A 7,766-nucleotide genomic window follows, 5' to 3' on the forward strand; every position below is an offset into this window, starting at 1 on the left:
AAAGTGCATGAGGGTTAACGTGTCTCCGTGTCCCCACACTGACCCTGACCCGGCCCAGGTATTGATGAGAGGTCAGCATTGGGGATGGAGGATGGGGGACGGACAACTGTGGAGTCCCTCATGAGTGCCTGGAGGAGCTGACTCCCTGACAATGACCTGGATGCCACCTCTGCCGTCTGTCGTGTGGATTGAATGCTGTATCTCCAGTCTGTATCCGTGATTCTAGAATTTCTGCCTCCTTCCAGAGTGAGGGAGAGTTGGAGAAGGACTGTCCAAGAGGGAGACCAGGCTCCTCTTCTTAAGTTTGCTACATTTTTCAAATTGTCCTTGATCATGACAGATTGCTCCTAAGAGAGAAGAGAAATAGACAGAGGTGGCCCCTTTGAAATGAAGTCAAGTTTCCTTCTACACAATCGGACGTGGGCATTTAAAATTCCCTTTCACATGGTTAGCGTAGATTCTTCAGTAACTGAGTGACTGGAGAGTTTGGCTCTTTCAGTGGTATCGGGATCTTGGATTCTCAGCTCAGAGGAGTCTGCCCCTTCACAGGCCAGGAAACAACGTTAGCCCTGATCTCTAGGTCACAGGGTCCCTTTCTGGTTTCCCTCTTAAGTGGGTAAGGGAAATCAGGATGAAATTCCCAGGGGGATACAGAGATGATTAAGGGGGCAGAGCCAACTTGTCCCACTGGGGGAAGGAATGAAGATGGCGCCATGATATTTTTAATTATCTGAATTAATTAATAATAAGTATTATCACTCACGTGGATTGAGAGATTTCCATGTACCAAGCACTGTTCTATGTGTTAACTTATTTAATCCTCATGACAAGCTCATGAGGCTCAGTACCACTGTCATTCCCATTTTACACATGAGAAAACTGAGGCACAGAGGAGTTGAGCAGATCACAGGAAAGGCAGGTAGGTGGGGTGAGGGCCACAGACTTGGGAGTCAGGCAGGTCAGAGTTCACATCTCTCCCCGTTTTGCCACCTGTGTGGCCTTGAATAAGTGACTCCAAGTCTCTGAGCCTCAGTTTCCTCCTCTGTGAAATGGGGAGGTAGGGTGTGACACCTGCAGAACCTAGAGTGTGGAAGGGGCTGCAGAGATGAGATGCCCATCTCCTCTCTTGAAGCTGGAGTCAGCACCAAGCCCCCACCCGCTGGACTTGGGCACATTCAGGCCTGGGCATGATCAGAGGAGGATGCTGGTCCCTCAGCAAGAGATGGATTGTCTGAGCCAGGACTGCCGCCAGGGTCTGTGGGTCAGAGAAGATCTAGGGACGCATAATCCCAGTGCCGTTTCTGGGCGGAGCCCCATCCCAGCAAAGGGCAGTGGACACTCAACATCTCTTCTGAAAAGCTTTCCAGCAGAAGAACTGAGTTCCCACAGCCAAGCCCAGAGTTCTGGGTAAATGGAGTGGAACAGCTGGATTGTGGGGTAGATGCAGTCAAGTTTTTAAGAAACCACCAGACTGTTCTCCATTGTCATTGTAACATTTCGTATTCCCACTAGCAACGCATAAGGGCTCCGTTCTTCCACATCCTCACCAATACTTGTTATTTTCAGTCTTTTTAACTTTAGCCACTCTAGCAGGTGTGTAATGCCCTCTCGTTGTGGCTTTAATTTGCATTTCCTTGATGACGCAATGTTGAGCATCTTTTCTTGTGCTTATTGGCCATTCACAGATCTTCTTTGATTACTTTTTAATGAAAAACACATTTGCATCCAAACCGAACTTATATTGTCAGCAGTTAATTATCACTTGTCAAGCAAGTGTGTGCCCAGATTGTGGATTTAATTTTCATACAGGTTTGCAAAAGCCTCGTTCCTCATGTTTGACGAGGCCTCTGTGAGCGGGAGACATTCATTGCTGGACATGGTGCTTTTTTTAAAGCAGTTTTAAAAATAAATAGGTCTTCTTGGTGTCCAAGTTAGGGCTCTTTGCAAAAACCAGTCTAGCTTAGGCAAGAGGAAATTGTGTGAGTACCAGGCTTGGGGTGGGGGGGAGCGTCTCATGGAAGACCCTGCCTCACTAGAGCCTGAAACCAGGGCTTGCAGCCCCCGCTGGGACCCTAGACAGAGGCCCACTGCCCACCCCACCCTGGGGGCTCATCTCAGCTTCTCTCTGGGCACCTGTTCATCCTTCTCTCTACAGCTGGTTTCCCTGCTCCTCTCCTCTCATTGCCAGAATCACCTCCCTCCTCCCTTGAAACCACACACCCTCAGGTCAAGGGCCAGCAGAGACGGACCTGACTGGTGTGTCTCATCCTGCCTTGGCTGCTGGCCCGCCGGTGCCCTGAGAACCCTCAGCCTCTCGGATCTGTAAGTGTCACCAGGTTGACCTGTATCGTCTGTGTTGCTTGTCGTCACGCAAGTAGAGCTCTTTCCTCGGCTGGGCAAGGAGCCAGAGCAGGAGGTGTCTCTGCGTGGCAGTGGTGGGGCCGGGGGCCCGAGGAAGGGGGCTCAGGGTAGGGGGCTCATCAGAGCTGGGAGCAGAATCCATTCCTGACTCCTGAGAGGGTGAGGGTTGCCACCCACTCCACCCTCTTCATCCTCTCCCTCCTAAGGGGAGTTGGGTGGAGCGTGGGATGGGAATGACACTCACAGCCCCGCCTCCCCTCTGCCTTGGGGGCTCACCTTCCCCTGCCTCTGACCTTGGCCAAACGAACACCTCTGTGTGTCACGTGAATGGGTGAGAGGGTGTGCGTGGGGGATGTGTGTATGTGTATCCGGGGGGGAATACGTGCCTGTGTCCACGTGTATCTGCGTCTGTCTCTGCCTGTGTGTATCTGTGTCTCCGTGTATGTCCATGTGTGTGCTGAGCATATCTGCACACCCGTCTGCACATACAGAGGTTCTGGATGGAGCCCACGGGGGTCTGACTACAGGCCCCCGGGACTCCCAGTCCAGTGCTATCTCCACTTCCCACGCTGCCCCCCCATTACTGAGGAGAGCGTAATGCACCCCAACCCCACCTCCACACAGACCACCTTTCTCTCCATCCCCAGCTGTAATTGACATAAATGCCGTTCTAATTTCTAATAATTTTGTGCAATTTGTAAAATGGTTTCTTTGGTTCCTGCAAAAAGGGCTACACAGTCGGCTCTGCTGTGCTTCTCCCTGGAAGATTTTGATGAAAATGATGTGGCAAAAAGTGTTGTCTTATAGTTAAGCAAAAGGAAGGAAAAAATAATAGAGCATCCTGAGAGGGAGGGAGTGCGGAGAGAAGACAGGTGGTCAGGGAGCATGCAGTGATCACAGGAAGAAGATGGGAAGCCTGTTATTTCAACAAATCATTTCTTAACTAAGGGTTAGTTCCATTCATGTACTAATAGGCCAGCCTTGCCATCTCCTGTGATGGGAGTTTTTTTCCTTCCTTTTCTCCATCCAGCCCCATGGCCCTCAGCCCTCACCACTCCCTCCCAGGAACTTGGGGCTGACACCAGTGGAAAACTCAGGGATGGTTTAGCATAAAAACAGATGTGTTCGGAAGAATCTTCCATACAGGCTGGGGGCAGAGATGCAGGTGTGGGCCATGCAGGTGGGAGAGACTGAGGTCAGATATCTGACCCTGGGCCGCCCACTTCCCTGCTCCGCCCTCCTGCCCCTGGACACTGGCAGCTCCCACAATGTTTCTCTCAGGAAAGAGGGTAGACGGCCTTTCTTGCTTTTATTTTTATTTTCAGAGTAGCATTTTCACATAGATAACTATCACAACTTTCATTCCAATTTGATGAACATCTGGGAATCTGGTAAGAACTCTTTCCTCCGCTGCTGCGAAGCAGCCGGCTCCCTCCATGTGTCCCTGAGATGCCAGGAGTGTGCAGTGAGGCACGTGAGGGAGGAGAGGCCTGAGCAGGACCAGGAGGCTCGCCCTGCCCCGCCCCTGCCCTCTGCCTTCTCCCGCCCTGGATGAGGGTCCTACTGGTAACAGGCAACCCGGACAACCTCTGCATCCTCCCAGGCCCCTCACAGACCTGGTTGCCGAAGAGTAGAACAGAGCATCACAGCCTCGTTCTGCCCAAGAGGCGAGCTGCCCAGCCCGCGTCACGGCCAGTGCACGCACGAGCAGTGACGTTCCTGACCCCAGGGCAGAGACGCCCCTCGCTAGGCCAGCGGAGCTTCTGTGAGAGACGTTCCTGGTGGCTCCAGTGGCCTTGCCCAGTAAGGAAAGCAGGTGACCTGACTACCCACCGCCACCCGCCAACCTGTCCAGGTGCCAGGCCTCGTCTGCAGAGGGCTGTGGCTCTGGTCCTGTCCTCATGGTTCAGGCAGCTGCGAGCAGAGCAGGCAGACCCTGTCCGCATCCGGTAGCACCTGCGGGGTTTGTCCCACACCGGCCCACGCCCCCTGTCCTGCCATTCCCTCTGGCCTCCCTGGTGAGGATGCTCCAGGCAGAGGGAACAACACGTGCCAAGGCTCAGACGTTTGGGTGGCAGAAGAAAGACCAGTGTGCCTGGACCATCTTGAATGGGGGGATCAGAGGCGGACAGAGTCAGACTTCCCTGGGCCGTGGCGGCTGCATCAGGAATTCAGGACTTCAGCTTAAATGCCACAGTAAGTCACTGAAGTATATTAAAGTTGTATTTCTAAAGCTGCCTCTGGCTGCTTTGTGCTTAGAGGCGATGGGGATGAGACCTCAGGGTCCAGGGCCACTATCAGCGTGGACGGTGCCCCCATGAGGCAGGAGCCCTGGGGTATAGAGCAGAGCAGGGACGGGCCTGCCCCGAGTCTTACAGGGTCACCCAGCTCCTGCGGGGAGAGTGACGGGAGCATGGCCAGGGCAGAGGCAGGGACGAGGCAGAAGCCCACTGCACCGGTCCAGGCATGATGGTGGTAGGACCAGGGTGAGAGCCTGGACAGTGGGAGACGATCTCAGTTCTGGGGTTAAGTGACAATCAAGCAAATGGAAATTATTCACTCCCTATGTATTAGGCATTATCAGTTCTTAAAACTTCATACTACTTTATCTAACATCTCCTTCCTTATAGAAAGCTATTCTAACAAAACAGAAGCTTAGAGGAAGATATTAATCGCAGTGTTACTCGTAATAGTAAAAAATGAAGCTATCTAAACTACATAAATAGGATGTTAAATAAATTATGAAATATTAATCAAATGGACTATTTCCAAGAACATATGAGATGGAAAACTGGTCAGAGGCAAGTGTCAGGCAAGAAGGACCCAAATTGGTGTGTGCAGAGTGGAGGGCACAGCTGGGGTTCTCCAAGACCCAGCTCTCCTGAGCCGCCTGCCCTCACAGTGGGGGAGTGGCATGCCCCCATCACCCTCATGTCAGTCTTCATGCCCATGAGACTTGCTTTGGCCAAGGAAACATGAATGGAGGTGGGGAGTGTCCCTTCCAGGAGGGAGCGCCTAAGGGTCAGAGCTCAACATTCCAATCTTCCTTGTCACAGTTGAGAGACACACGTGGAGATGCTGACATCCTGAAACAGTGGCACCTCCATCAGTGAGGGTCCCTGGTGATGAGCAAAGCCCTCCCCGCTGACTGCAGTGGGCACATGACAGGAGCGAGGATGACCTCAGTTGTTTCAGAGGGTTGTTCATTATTGCATCATATCTGAGCTTATCCTGACAGTCACATAGAAATGAAAATGTGCACGGACAAACAGAAGAATAAAGATATCAATAATTTACCGGCCACTGTCTTTGGGAGATGCAGCATCAGGTGATTTACGTACCCTCATGTTTACCATTTTACGCTCCAAACGCTTCACCGGAAGTAGGCATCACTTACTTTAAGGGGAAAGGTCAGTGTTATTAACAAGAGTGCTGGGCCCTGGCGAGGCTGTCCCCATCTCAGGCTGCATCTCAGGCTCCGGGCGCCCCGAGCGGCTGTCTGGCCCAATTAGCCCTTTATTACAGATGGTTCTGTCCTCTAATTGTCTGCCCTGCGTAACTTAGCAGGTCACCTACTGTCTTGTTCTCAAATGTTTAATTTAGTGTCTCTTGGCCTCGGTTTCTCATCTCTGAGTGCAGCAGTGGCAGAAAGGGACATCTCTTTTTTTTTAATTAATTTTTATTAGAGTATAGTTGCTTTACAACATTGTGTTAGTTTCTGCTGTGCAGCAAAGTGAATCAGCTATACGTATACATACATCCCCTCTTTTTTGGATTTCCTTCCCATTTAGGTCACCACAGAGCACTGAGTAGAGTTCCCTGTGCTATACAGTAGGTTCTCATTAGTTATCTATTTTTATACATAGTAGTGTATATATGTCAATCCCCATCTCCCAATCATCCCACCCCTCCCCTTCCCCCCTTGGTGTCCATATGTTTGTTCTCTACATCTGTGTCTCTATTTCTGCTTTGCAAATAAGTTCATCTCTAGATTCCGTGTATAAGCGACATTATACAATATTTGTTTTCCTCTTTCTGACTTACTTCACTCTGTATGACAGACTCTAGGTCCATCCACCTCACTACAAATAGCTCAATTTCGTTTCTTTTTATGGCTGAGTAATATTCCATTGTATATATGTGCCACATCTTCTTTATCCATTCCTCTGTTGATGGACATTTAAGTTGCTTCCATGTCCTGGCTATTGTAAATAGTGCTGCAATGAACATTGTGGTGCATGACTCTTTTTGAATTATGGTTTTCTCTGGGTATATGCCCAGGAGTGGGATTGCTGGGTCGTATGGTAGTTCTAATTTTAGTTTTTTAAGGATCCTCCATACTGTTTCCATAGTGGCTGCATCAATTTACATTCCCACCAGCAGTGCAGGAGGGTTCCCTTTTCCACACAGAAAGGGAGATCTCTAGAGGCCCCTCAATGCCAACACTCCCTCGGGGCCTGGAATAATGAGGGCTGACTCTATGCCAGGCCTGGTGCTCAGCCCTTCATGTGCATTAGTTCACTTAATCGTTTCAACAGTCCTATCAGGGAGGCACTGTTGCTATGCCCCCATTTTAAAGCTGAAGATACTGAAGCACAGAGAGGTTTAGGAACTCATCCAAGGTCACACAGCTCAGAAGTGCTGGAGCTGGGCCTTGAACCCCAGCAGTCTGCTCCCCAGTCCCTGCTCTTCCTGCTGTACTGAACGTCGACCTCTACTATGCCCAGACCCCGTGCCGGGGCTGGGCTTGATGCCCATTGTCAAGATGGCAGCATCCACCTGCAAGCTGATTGATGATCATCATCATAATAATGATAACCATGCCAGTGAACATGCATTCGGGGCTCATCGTGTACCAGGCATTTAACACACATTAGCGGGTGGAGTCTCCACAACATCCTTCCCACCAGAGACCGTCACAATCACTGTGTTACAGATGAGAATCTGAGGCACAGAGAGGCCCTGGGTTTGCCCAGAGTCCCACCTCCAAGTGCTGCCTGGAAGTGCCATGTCAGCCCAGGAATCTGCCTCCCGCTGAGGCAGCCTCATCAGATCCTCACAATAACCATATGTGGGCAGTGTTATTGTGCCCATTTCACAGAGGGGAAAAGCGATGAGGCTCATAGAGGTTAAGCCACTTGTCCAAGTCACACAGCGAGTGAGCACTGGAGACTGAATCTGAAGCCAGGTCTGTAGGATCCAAGGCCAGTCTCTTCTCACTGCGTCAATGGTGAGAGGCCCAGGTGGAACCAGCACCCTCCAGGTGCAGGGGGAGCTTCCCGCCTGGGGGGCTTGGGGCCAAAGAGATCACCAGCCATGACACAACACAGGAGTAATACTAACAGAGTCTGTCACTGAGAGTGTCGCATGTGTTAGCACATCTAAGTCTGGCCCCACCCATAAGG

The sequence above is a fragment of the Orcinus orca genome, chromosome 1, assembly GCF_937001465.1.
Source record: "Orcinus orca chromosome 1, mOrcOrc1.1, whole genome shotgun sequence".
In the NCBI taxonomy this organism is placed as follows: Eukaryota; Metazoa; Chordata; class Mammalia; order Artiodactyla; family Delphinidae; genus Orcinus; species Orcinus orca.